This window comes from Phyllobates terribilis, unplaced genomic scaffold (assembly GCF_046119375.1).
Source record: "Phyllobates terribilis strain yellow unplaced genomic scaffold, ASM4611937v1 Scaffold_3__8_contigs__length_932513732, whole genome shotgun sequence".
Lineage (NCBI taxonomy): Eukaryota > Metazoa > Chordata > Amphibia > Anura > Dendrobatidae > Phyllobates > Phyllobates terribilis.
The window spans coordinates 264,874,366-264,887,200 of record NW_027362763.1 but is presented as its reverse complement, the minus strand read 5'-3'; positions in this window follow the sequence as shown (position 1 = coordinate 264,887,200).

Genomic DNA, 12,835 nt, shown 5'->3' with positions numbered 1-12,835 from the left:
TGATGACTACGCCACCCGTTGAGTGCAGCCAGGAAGCTGCTGCTGCAGGGCAGACCGCTGAGGCCGGTGGTAGGATTGTGCAGCGTGATAGTATAACCCCCAACGGGGGGGGTATGGCCTCAGGGCAGCCGACGTGGATGATGGGGGTAGCAGGAACCACTCAGAGACGGTACGGTGTAGTTCAGGGTCTTTACTGGTAACAACGACAGACCCTCCCGGAGTACTTGCTAGCAAACGGGGCCTGGTCAGTCTTTGAGCAGATGGGATCTCCCCTGGCCAGGCGTAGTTGTAGGCCTCCCAAACTGACTGTACTCTTCTGGCTACCTTGCTAGAAGCTGATGTAAGTAGCCCACGTCCCTGAGTGTACCGTGTGGTGCTCACCCGTATGGCCGGTGACTCGGGGCCTTCTAATGGCTTCCGCTCCACGATGGCAGTGCTGGTCCCACGCGTGTGACCGTGCCTTCGGGCTTCTGGGCCAGAGGACCTGAAATCCCCTGCCTGACGGATTCTGCTGCTGGGTAGGAGTTAGTCCCCACAGCCTCGGACTCCGGGTCCGGTAAAGAATCTTCTTAGTCAGGGCGAGCGCTGCAGCTGCCAGCCCCTGACTCCTTGGAACTCTGCTGTTTCCTATGCTGCTTCTTGTCTCCACTCTCCTTGTCTGACTCACCCTGCCTCAGCCCCGGGTTTATACAGGGGAAGTTCTTCCCCTCCCAAGACTGGGCAGGAGGTGTGGCATGCACAGGATCCCTGACCAAAGGACCTCCCACCTGCTCTCAGACATAACATTACATTACTGTGGAAAACCAGACCCCTGGGGTGCCACATATATATATAAATATATATATATATATATATATATTTGTTTTAAATGGGATTAAATGCATTTTTATTGCATTTCCGCTGCAGGAACGCAATAAAAATGTATATGCATTTTTATTTTAATCTGTGGATTTTACTCATTTCATTCAAGTCTATGAGGAACATGTGAAGATGGAACTCATATTTACTGCAAAAGAAATTGAAATGTTGCAATTTCAAAAATTGCACCATAGGTCAGTTTACACTGCATAAAAAAAAAAGAAACCACAGTGAGCATAGGATTTACATAAATCCATACACTTTACTGGAACTTTTTACATGTGTTATTATTTAGTTGCTTACTGAATGGTTTCTATGCATTGTTTTTATTCTAGGTTATATTTGTCTGTTAAGGCCACAGCGTACATGTGCACCTACATATTACACCTATATTTACTCAGCTTTCCACAGGCAGGTGTTATACACAGTCAGGCCCAGGACCTTTTCAACCTTTGTCTATTTTGAGGCATATTGGCACATAGCGATGTGAATTACTAGTTCGGGATGATCCTGATTGGGTACACCTTGTCGCAACGGGATGACTTTTATGCTTGTTTTATAAATAAAAGGTCAAACAAGTATCCTATTTTTTTTACGTGTTACTATTTTTTACTTACTGCTGGGTGCAGGGTTTCTAATCACTGTTTTTATTCTAGGTTAAATTTTACTTTACTGGAACTGTAATAATCTGCAACAGCAAAAATACACAGCGGAAACAATGCGTTAGATACTGTTCCAGAGACTTGAAGGTCCAAATGGAAAGGGTCCTGGGGGCACACAGATTGTGTTTATAACAGCATGCGCTTATTTATGGGTATAAGAGAGCACTTTCCGGATGGATGGATGAATGCATGAATGAATAACATACAATTCAGGAGGGATCTATACCCACAAACTACTAGATCAATCTGTTTAGCATTTCCTGCTCTATCTATAGTGTGGTACCTGTAGATTGCACAACATTTACAAGGTGCTGAGATCCCATTAAGAACTTCCATTAGCCATCCACTTGTACATCGTCAATGTGTAATGCTGTTTACAGACTGCTAAGCCAAGGATGAGCACTGAATGTTAAAGGGGTTGTCCCACCAATAAAGTTCCTTTTAATCAATAGATCTTGGAATAATAATAAGCTCACCAATTGGATATGTTTAAATAAAATGTTGCTGTGCTGAGATAATCTTATAAATGTGCCCCTGCTGTGTACTGTGTAATGGCCGTGTCTGACCGTACAGGGACATGGTCTGATCATACCGCAGCTCCTGGGCAGGGGAGGAAGCAAAAGAGAATATACAGACAGGACAGTATGGGATCGCAAATAATTATTTTTTAAAACAGGCAGTGAAATGCTGTATCTCACAAAAAGAATCAGCTGTGATCCCCTGGTGTAATGTCTGTATACTCTTTTGCTTCCTCCCCTGCCCAGGAGCTGTGGTATGATCAGACCATATCCCTGTTCGTTCAGCCACAGCCATTACACAGTACACAGCAGGGGCACATTTATAAGATTATCTCAGCACAGCAACATTTTATTTAAACATATCCAATTGATGAGCTTATTATTATTCCAAGATCTATTGATTAAAAGGAACTTTATTGGTGGGACAACCCCTTTAACATTCAGTGCTCATCCTTGGCTTAGCAGTCTGTAGACAGCATTACACCAGGGGATCACAGCTGATTCTTTTTGTGAGATACAGCATTTCACTGCGTGTTTTAAAAAATAATTATTTGCGATCCCATACTGTCCTGTCTGTATATTCTCTTTTGCTTCCTCCCCTGCCCAGGAGCTGTGGTATGATCAGACCATGTCCCTGTACAGTCAGACACAGCCATTACACAGCACACAGCATGGGCACATTTATAAGATTATCTCAGCACAGGAACATTTTATAAACACATCCAATTGTAGAGCTTTTTATTATTCAAAGATGTATTGATTACAATCAACTTCTATCAACTTCAGTCTCTGACAGCGGCATTTAACTCACGCAAAATGGATGCGCGTCTTAGCTCAGTCCGTTGTGCCCATGTCACATGACCGCGGGTCGACGATGGGTTGGCATGACAACCTGAGGTCTGCAGGAGACCACTGGGGCTGTTATTGCTGAACTGCTATAAGCGCCGCTCGGTGGTCGGCGCTCATAACACAATTCTGCTATGTGTAGCACAAGCGATCAGAAGATCGCAGCTTCTAGTCTCCTATGGAGACTATTGAAGAAAGTAAAAAGTAAAAAAAAAGTTTTTAAAAATATTAAAAAAATAAAAAAATATAAAAGTTCAAATTACCCCCTTTTTTGCCCCATTCAAAATAGAATAAAAAGTACACATATTTGGTATCACCGCGTTCAGAATCTCCCGATCTATCAAAATATAAAAATAATTAATCCGAATGGCAAACAGCATAATGGGGAAAAAAATTAAAACACCAGAATTACGTTTTTTTCGTCTCTGCAACATTGCAATAAAATGAAATAACGGGCGATCAAAACATTGCATCTACCCCAAAATGGTATCAATAAAAACATCAGCTTGGTGCGCAAAAAATAAGCTCTCACCCAGCCCCAGATCACGAAAAATGGACACGCTGTGGGTCTCGGAAAATGGTGCCATCTTTTTTTTTGTTTGTTTACAAACTTTGTATTTTTTTTTCACCACTTGAATAAAAAAGAACCTATACATGTTTGGTATCTACAAACTCATAATGACCTGGAGAATAATAATGGCAGGTCAGTTTTAGCATTTAGTGAACGTGGTAAAAAAAAAAAAATTGTGGAATTGCACTTTTTTTTGCAATTTCACCGCATTTGGAATTTTTGTTCCCGTTTTCCAGCACACGATACGGTAAAAGCAATGATGTCGTTCAAAAGTACAACTCGTCCCACAAAAAACAAGCCCTCACATGGCCATATTGATGAAAAAATAAAAAAGTTCTGGCTCTGGGAAGAAGGGGAGCAAAAAGCAGAAACGCAAAAAAGGAAAATGGGTTAAGTTAAGAAGTGCATGCAGAGGGAAGATGCTTGAAATCTTCACCCACAAAGATCTAGGTTATTTAAAGTTAGATGTGTTTAAAATAAAAAATACCCCAAATTTATCATCCAGTATAAGCCACTGTGAAACATTTAACACATTTTAAGACTTTTTCAATAGAAGGAAGGAATAGTTCTATCAGCCTTGTTAAGTTTTCATTAGTTCAATGAAGCTGAATATTAATGGGCTCAGTTTACTGTTCTCTTGGGATCATAATTTTCCTGTGTTGTTTCTTTTATTCAGAAGTTAGCATATCCGAGGTGCAATTCAATACCGTAGATGTAGAGCATCTGCTATCATTGATTTCAAAATGTGCACTGTATATTATGGTATAAAACGACAACAATCATACTGGAAGTCTAGGCTGATTTAAGCTCAACATAGTAATGAGGGCGATCTATGGATAATTAAAATAAAAATTAAAAAAAGAACAACATAAGAATATATAAATTTGTTTGTGAGCTGACACTTGATCTTTGACCTGACCTCAGCTGTGAACTTCGACCTTACACAGTGAAACACATTGACCGGAGTGATCGAGGCTGTAGCCACAATTTTCAGTTTCAATTTAAAACAATTTGTCAGGAATTTAAAAAAAATCATTAAAATGAATGCAGCACAAGATGTGCTTCTCATAACATTAATTCTATCTAAGCTCACCTTTATTTATGATAATTGTATTGATAATACTGTGTACACGTGCATTCACTAATATGTCTGTACTCATTTACAGTAGTGTTCAAAATAATAGCAGTGTGTTCAAAAATATGAGTTAAGCACAAAATCTTTATACTAGTTTTTATTTCCAGCATTGGGAACATTGCACACTGTTCTCTAATTTAAAACATGAAGAGAAATGTATATCATTTTAACCACTTTACAGAAAATAACAAAAAATGAACATTGGGCTGTTCTAAAAAAAATAGCAGTGTCTGTATTTGTCTTTACAAACTCACAATATGTACTTTTTTTGAGGATTTAGCATTCCCGGGAATCACTAACCTAATATTCAGTTGTAAACCCACAGTTTTTTAGAACTGCTTCAAATCTATGTTGCATAGAGTCAACCAACTTCTGGCACCTGTCAACTGTTATTCCAGCCCAGGATGCTTTGACTACATCCCACATTTTTTTGGCATTTGTTGGCTTTGCCTTAGAAACAGCATTTTTGATGTCACCTCAAAAGTGTTCTTTGGGATTAAGGTCCAGGGCTTGAGCAGGCCACACCATAACCTTCATTTTGTTGGACTGGAACCAAGATTTTGGTGTGTTTAGGTGTCTTGTTGAAACACCCATTTCAAGGGCATATCCTCTTCAGCGTAAGGCAACATGACCTCTTCAAGTATTTTAATATATGCAAACTGGTCCATGATCCCTGGCATGCGGTAAATAGGACCAGCACCATAGTAAGAGAAACATGCCCATATCATGATGCTTGCACCACCATGTTTCACTGTCTTCAGAGTATACTGCGGCTTGAATGCAGAGTTTGGGGGTCTTCTGAAGAATTGTCTGCGGCCCTTGTAACCAAAAAGAACAATTTTACTTTCATCAGTCAACAAAATGTTTCTCAATGTCTCTTTAGGCCAGTTGATGTGTTCTTTGGTAAATTGTATCCGCTTCATGTCTTTTTTTTAACAGTGGGACTTTGCGGGGACTTTTTGCTAAGAGATTAGCTTCACACAGGCACAGCACTCACAGGTAACTTGAGACTGACTTTGATCATCCTGGAGCTGATCATTGGCTGAGCCTTTGCCATTCTGGCTATTCTTCGATCCATTCGAATGGTACACATATAGCTGGGCCACAGTAATGCCATGTTCCCATTAGAAAGGAGCAGGTCTGCTGTACAGTTATGGGGTATGCAGTGAGTCCAACGGCTGCCAAAATTTAGGAAAAACCCCAATAACAATTTAAAGACGCATAGAGCTGGACCACAGTAACGACATGTTCCCACAGGGCCGGCTCCAGGTTTTTCTGGGCCCCGGGCGAAAGAGTCTCAGTGGACCCTTTTAACACATACACGATTCATGATGCACAGATACGGCGGAGAAATATATATATATAGTACACAGGGCCCAGCCTGCCACCTCATCCTTCACATATGCAGACATGCGCACGCACACACGGTACGCAGACACATGCACGCACACACGGTACGCAGACATGCACACACGGTACGCAGACATGCACACACGGTACGCAGACACACGCACGCACGGTACGCAGACACACGCACGCACGGTACGCAGACACACGCACGCACGGTACGCAGACACGCACGCACACGGTACGCAGACACGCACACACACACGGTACGCAGACATGCACGCACGGTACGCAGACATGCACGCACGGTACGCAGACACACGCACGCACGGTACGCAGACACACGCACGCACGGTACGCAGACACACGCACGGTACGCAGACATGCACACACGGTACGCAGACATGCACACACGATACGCAGACATGCACACACGGTACGCAGACACGCACACACGCTACGCAGACATGCACACACGGTACGCAGACATGCACACATGGTACGCAGACACACGCACGCACAGTACGCAGACACACGCACGCACGGTACGCAGACACACGCACGGTACGCAGACACATGCACACACACGGTACGCAGACACACGCACGCACGGTACGCAGACATGCACACACGGTACGCAGACATGCACACACGGTACGCAGACACACGCACGCACACACGATACACAGATATGTACACATACAGACAAACACATATTTTTACACAAATTCTTAAAGACATATAAAACAGACAAATATATATACACAGTCATACATACTGACCCATTACAAGTATTTTTAATATGGGGATTGGGGAAGCCTCACTCACCTGTCCCCGGTCCAGTGTCCTGTCCAGCAGCTCCTCAGGTATGGGGCAGTGCAGGGCCCCCGGCGTGTCACAGACTTCATGGCCCTGGACCATCAGAGGGGCCCACTTGCGGTCGGGTCCGGGCCGCTCCCCCCCCCATCTGTGCAGGACCTCCGCTCCAACGGTGTTTGATGGCACTCCCCCAGACATGGCTGCGCGCTGTGCGACTGTGTCTGCTAGTAATGACGCGGCAGGGGCGACACACAAGCAAAATTAAAGCTGCAGTGCCGTCGACCCTGCCGTGTCATTACTAACAGACACAGCCTGACAGCGCGCGGCCATTTCTGGGACTGGGGGAGTGCCAGCAATCAAGCAGCGCCTACGTCACTGAACAGGTGCCGAAGATGCGGCCATGGCCCCGACAGTGAGTGGGCGGGTGGGTGTGTGGGCTATACAGTTATAGAGTATGCAGTGAATGCAACGGCTGCCAAAAACTTGGAGGCACTCCAATGCCCCTTGCAAGAGACGTAGAGGTCGGAGGGCCTCCTGAAAACAATGTTCCCATTATTAGGAAGTGGGTCTCCCATACTGTTTGCCTATGCAGTGAATGCAACGGCTGCCAAAAATTTGGAGGAACTACAATGCCCCTTGCAAGAGACGTAGATATGGTGATATGGTAGACATGGTGGTGATATGGTGGTGGAGGATGAGGAGAAGGAGGAGGACAAGAGCAAATAGACAAAATCAGGAAGAGTATACCCATGTCTGGGTGTGTAGACAGAGGTGCATGGGAATAGAGTTAGACCTCCCAAAAAAAAGTCACTGTATTTGAGGTTATGTTACGCTGCTATCATTCGGTGGTGTTGAGAAGTCTGGCCCAATCCAGCCCTTGTTCATTTTTATAAGAGTCAGCATGTCAGCATTTTCAGTTGATAGGCGGATGCGCCTATCGGTTATAATTCCATCGGCGGCACTAAAAAGCCGCTCTGACTAGACGCTAGCAGCAGGGCAGGCCAGGGCCTCCAAGGCGTAGAGTCAGTTCATGCCACGCGTCCAGCTTGGATACCCAATAATTATAAGGCACAGAGGAATCACGGAGGACGTTGGTACGGTCGGCAAGGTACTCCCTCACCATCTTTTGAAACTTTTCCCTCTTTGTGAGAGTACACCGCGCCTCAGGGCCTGTGCGATGGGAAGGTCTGAGAAAACTGTCCCAGAACTTTGAGTTTTCCCCTGCCTCTGCTGGATTGTATTTGTGTCTCTCTCGCCTGTACTCCTTGTTTGTCCAAAGAACTGTGACCTCTGCCGCCACTGTTTTCAGATGGGAATTTTTTAAATAATTCCGCAACAAGGACCTTCTCGTACTGCCCCATTTAATTAGGCCTGCCTGGCATGGGAATAAAAGACAGAGGTAGCGTAGGTCTAGAAGTGTCACCAATCAGTAATGACTGTCACTCAAAATTTGGACAACGCGAGGGTCACAGGAAAAGCAGCGTAACATAAATTCAGCCATGTGTGCCAGACTGCTAACAGGCAAGACTTCCTTGTCCTCACCAAGAGGATGACTGACCATGCTCTCCTCCTCACCCTACTCCCTATCCTCAGGCCATCCACTTTGAACAGACGGTATGACAGTTGTGCAGGTAGTACCGTCTATAACGCAGAAAACTAACTCCTGTTCTTCCTCCTCCTTCTCCTCATTGTCACTCAATCCACGTTGGGATGAGATGAGGCTGGGCTGTGTGGAATCACCCTGTATGGTTCCTTGCTGCATCTCATCGTGCTCCGCCTGCAATGCATCCTCTTTGTGAGCAGAGAGCGTTTCAGAAGACAGAGAAGCGGGATGGTGATGCTAATTATGGCGTCATCGCTGCCCACCATCTTGGTGGAGTCCTCAAAGTTTTGGAGGATGGTACAGATGTCTGACATCCATGTCCACTCCTCAGGTCTTATGTGTGTCTGACCTGAATACCGACGGCCTTGTTGATGCTGGTAGTCAACAACTGCCCTCTTCTTCTCACAAATCCATCCCAACATCTGCAATGTAGAGTTCCAACGCGTGGGGACATCACACACCAGTCAGTGAGCTGGAAGCTGCAAACGCTTAAGCATGGCAAGGGCGGCGGAAGCTGTAGCTGTCTTTCTAAAATGGACACACACTCGGCGTACTTTGACAAGCAGATCCGGCTGATCTGGGTAGGTTTTGGGAAACCACTGAACCATGAGGTTAAGCACATGGGCCAGGCATGGTACGTGTGTGAGCTCACCTCGCTTCAGAGCCACCACCAGCTTCCAGCCATTGTCACACATGACCATGCCTGGCTGTAGGGTCAGCAGTGTCAACCACAGATCTGCCTGCTCTTTCAGAGCTGTCCACAACTCTTCAGTGTTGTGCGGTTTGTCACTTAAGCATATTAGCTTCAGCATAGCCTGTTGCCGCTTGGCTGAGGCAGTTCAGCAGTGCTTCCAGCTTGTGACTGACGTGGTCATTTCGGAGATGAAGGCTGAAGAGGAGGAGGAGGTGCAGGAGCTGTAGAATGTTGGGGCAACCCTGATTGACCCAGGGCCCACAATCCCCGGCATCGGGAGGACATGTTCCGTCCCAAGGTCCGACTGGGTCCCTGCTTCCACAATATTAACACACTGTGCCGTCAGCGAGCTGTACCGACCCTGACCACAAGCACTTGTACACATGTCCGTGGTTAGGTGGACTTTCCCAGTAACTGCATTGTTGAGGGCATGGCTAATGTTGTGGGACACGTGCTCGTGTAATGTGGGGTCGGCACACTGGACGAAATAGTGGCGGCTGGGGACCGAGTACTGAGGGACGGCTGCTGCCATCAAGTTGCGGAAAGCTTCCATCTCCACGAGCCTAAAAGGCAAGATTTCGAGCACAAGCAGTCGCGAAATGTGTGAATTTAGTGTGGCTTGTGGGGCATTGGCTGCGTATTTGCGCTTGCGTTCCAAGGACTGGGGTATGGACAACTGAACGCTGCGCTGGGACAAGGATGTGGACGTGCTTGCTGATGGTGCTAGTCGAGAGTGTGCAATGACACGTGCAGGGCGAGAGGCATCTTCACATGTGCCATGGACAGAGGATTGGCGTGCACGAACAACAGCAGAAGTAGCAGTGGTGTCACCCGCAGACACTGTTTCTGGACCCTGGGGTTCGGCCCACTTAGTCGGGTGCTTTGCTGCCATGTGCCTGATCATGCTGGTGGTAGTCAGGCTGCTAGTTTTGCTATCCCTGCTGATGCTGGCCTGGCAAGTCATGCAAATGACTTTTTGGGGTTATCTGTACAGTCTTTAAAAAAACAACCAGACTGGGGAACACCTAGCAGCTGTACTGGCAACTTCTGTCATGTTGGCGTTATGGGAAACGCTTTCCCGCCTTGTGTCTGCGGCCACCACACTGCTTCTTCCTGCCTGTTGTGGTGCTATGCCTCCCTCCCCCTGTGTGCTGCTGTCCTCGCTCTGCATGTCCCCCTGCCGGGTTGGGTCAGTTACTATTTAATTCCACCACCTCATCTTCCACTTCCGCACCCTGGTCCTCCTCCTCACTTTCTGGCAATTGTGTCTCATTATCATCCACCTCTTGTGACAGTAATTGCACTTTCCCACTGTTACCTTTGTGTGACCGTGGCTGCTCAAATATTTGGGCATTGCTATACGTGTTCTCCTCTTGACTCGCTTTAAGCTGGCCGGGCGAGAGGCCCAAATCTACAAATAGAAAAGTGAACAGCTCTTCTGAGTGTCCAAGTGTGGGAGTAGTTGTCTCCGGGCATTCGACATGGTGAGAGGATCAGGGTGAGGAATATGCGGTCCAGACTCACGGCTACTGAGACTTGACCGTGTGGAAAACAGGGTGGTAGTGGTGATGGCAAAGTGACTGGAAGCATTATCTGCTATCCAACCAACAACCTTTTAACACTGCTCTGTGTTCAATAGTGGTGTTCTGTGGTCTCCCTGTAATTGGGATAGGAAGGTCAAGCGACAAGATGTGGGTGTTTGTTGTGGCACAATTTCAGCCACGGCCTCGGCCTCTACATGCACCATCACCATCACGTCCACTTCCCCTTACCTTGCCACGCACCTTGCCCATTTTAAATGGAGGACAATATTTTCCACATTCAGTACAAATGGCTGGATTTGAAATGCAGTTATATGTGATACGTCTGACGGAGAACCACGGTTTTAAATTGCAGGCCTGTAGTTTACTATTAGTATTCTTCACAGCGACCTCTTGTGAATAGCTTCGCTGACACACGGCAACAAAATGGAAATGGAGGCCAGAAATGGCTGAATTTGGAACAAAGTTATATATGATACGTCTGACGGAGAACCACGGTTTTAAATTGCAGGCCTGTAGTTTACTAATACTATTCTTCACAATGACCTTGTGTGAATAGCTTCGCTGACACACTGTAACACAATCGAAATGGAGGCCAATATTTTCCACGTTCACTACAAATTTCTGGATTTTTATCGCTGTAATATGGAAAAGATTTGGCTGTATTCTGCAGTGCTAACAAGCAAATGGAGCAGAAAAATTGTGCACTCTGGTTTTGTTTTTTAAGCAAATAATCAGGATTAAGACAAAAAAAAATAGCCCTGGCCCCTGATACCTGGGGCTATGTCTATAAATATCTGTAATAGCAGGATCATTTAGAATGTGCTATGGACCCTCTTGCACTATATGCACTGCAATCTGCCACATACACTGCCTGCCTGCCTAACTCCTACTATCACCACTGAATATATACAGCTGGATTAGTCCTCAGTATAGGTATTCCACAACTTATATATACATCCATCTGAATTAACAGTCCTTCTAACTATAAACAAACAAATCTCTCCCTGACTCAGAAGCAGCTCTCCCTACTCTGCCTGTATCCGGGGTAGACTGTGACGAGCATAGCGCCACCAGGTCTTATACAGACCTGATGACGCTGTGCGGCCAACCAATCAATGTAATGCCCACAACCAACATGGCTACGACATTACAGTGCATGGCAAGCAATCCCTGCATGTTCATTAGCTCTCTAAAGAGCGCGAAACATGCAGGGTGGGAACCCGAGCTCCCGCCCGAGCAACCCGGAAATACTCGCCAAGTGCCGAGTCTGTCGAGCACAGTGAGGCTCGGGAGAGTACCGAGTAGTGGCGAGCAGGTTCGCTCATCACTAGTATATAATACTCCAAAATAGTGTTCAAATTTTTTTCTGGATTCAATTTGACATCCATAGAGTATTACGTATTTTCTGTTAAATTTCATTGGTATATAACACTCCAAAAAGGCGTTGAAAAATATATCTGGATTCAATTACTCACCTATAGAGTATCACGTGTTTTCTGTTACATTTCAGTGGTATGTAACCTCCCAAAAAATCATTCAAAAATGTATCTGGATTCAATTAGTCATGCATAAAGTATTAAGTGATTTCTCTTACATTTTGGTGGTATATAACACTCCAAAAAAGTCTTCAAAACGTTTTCTGGATTCAATTACTGATCCATAGAGTATTATGTGCTTTCTGTTACACTTCTTGTGTATATAACATTCTAAAAAAGCGTTGAAAAATATTTCTAGATTCAATTAGAGTATTAAGTACTTTGAAGTACATTGTGGAGGAAGCTAACCCTCCAAAAAAGCGTTCAAAAATTACTCATTCATAGAGTATTACATGCTTTCTGTTACATCTTGTTGGTATATAACACTCTAAAAAAGGGTTCAAAATTTTTCTGTACTCACTTACTCATTCATAGAGTATTACATCCTCTGGTGTACATTTCAGTTGTATGTAAAATTACAAAAAATCATTAAAAAATTTATCTGAATTCAATTGCTCATCCATAGAGTATAATTTGCTTTCAGTTACATTTTTGAATGCTTTTTTGGAGGGTTATCTTCCACCAAAATGTACCACAAAGTACTTAATACTCTATGGGTGAGCGATTGAATCCAGATAAATTTTTAAATGCTTTTTTGGAATGTTATATACCACCAAATGTATCTGGAGTCGAGTATTTTCTGTTGCATATTTAATATAATATATATATATACAGTACAGACCAAAAGTTTGGACACACCTTC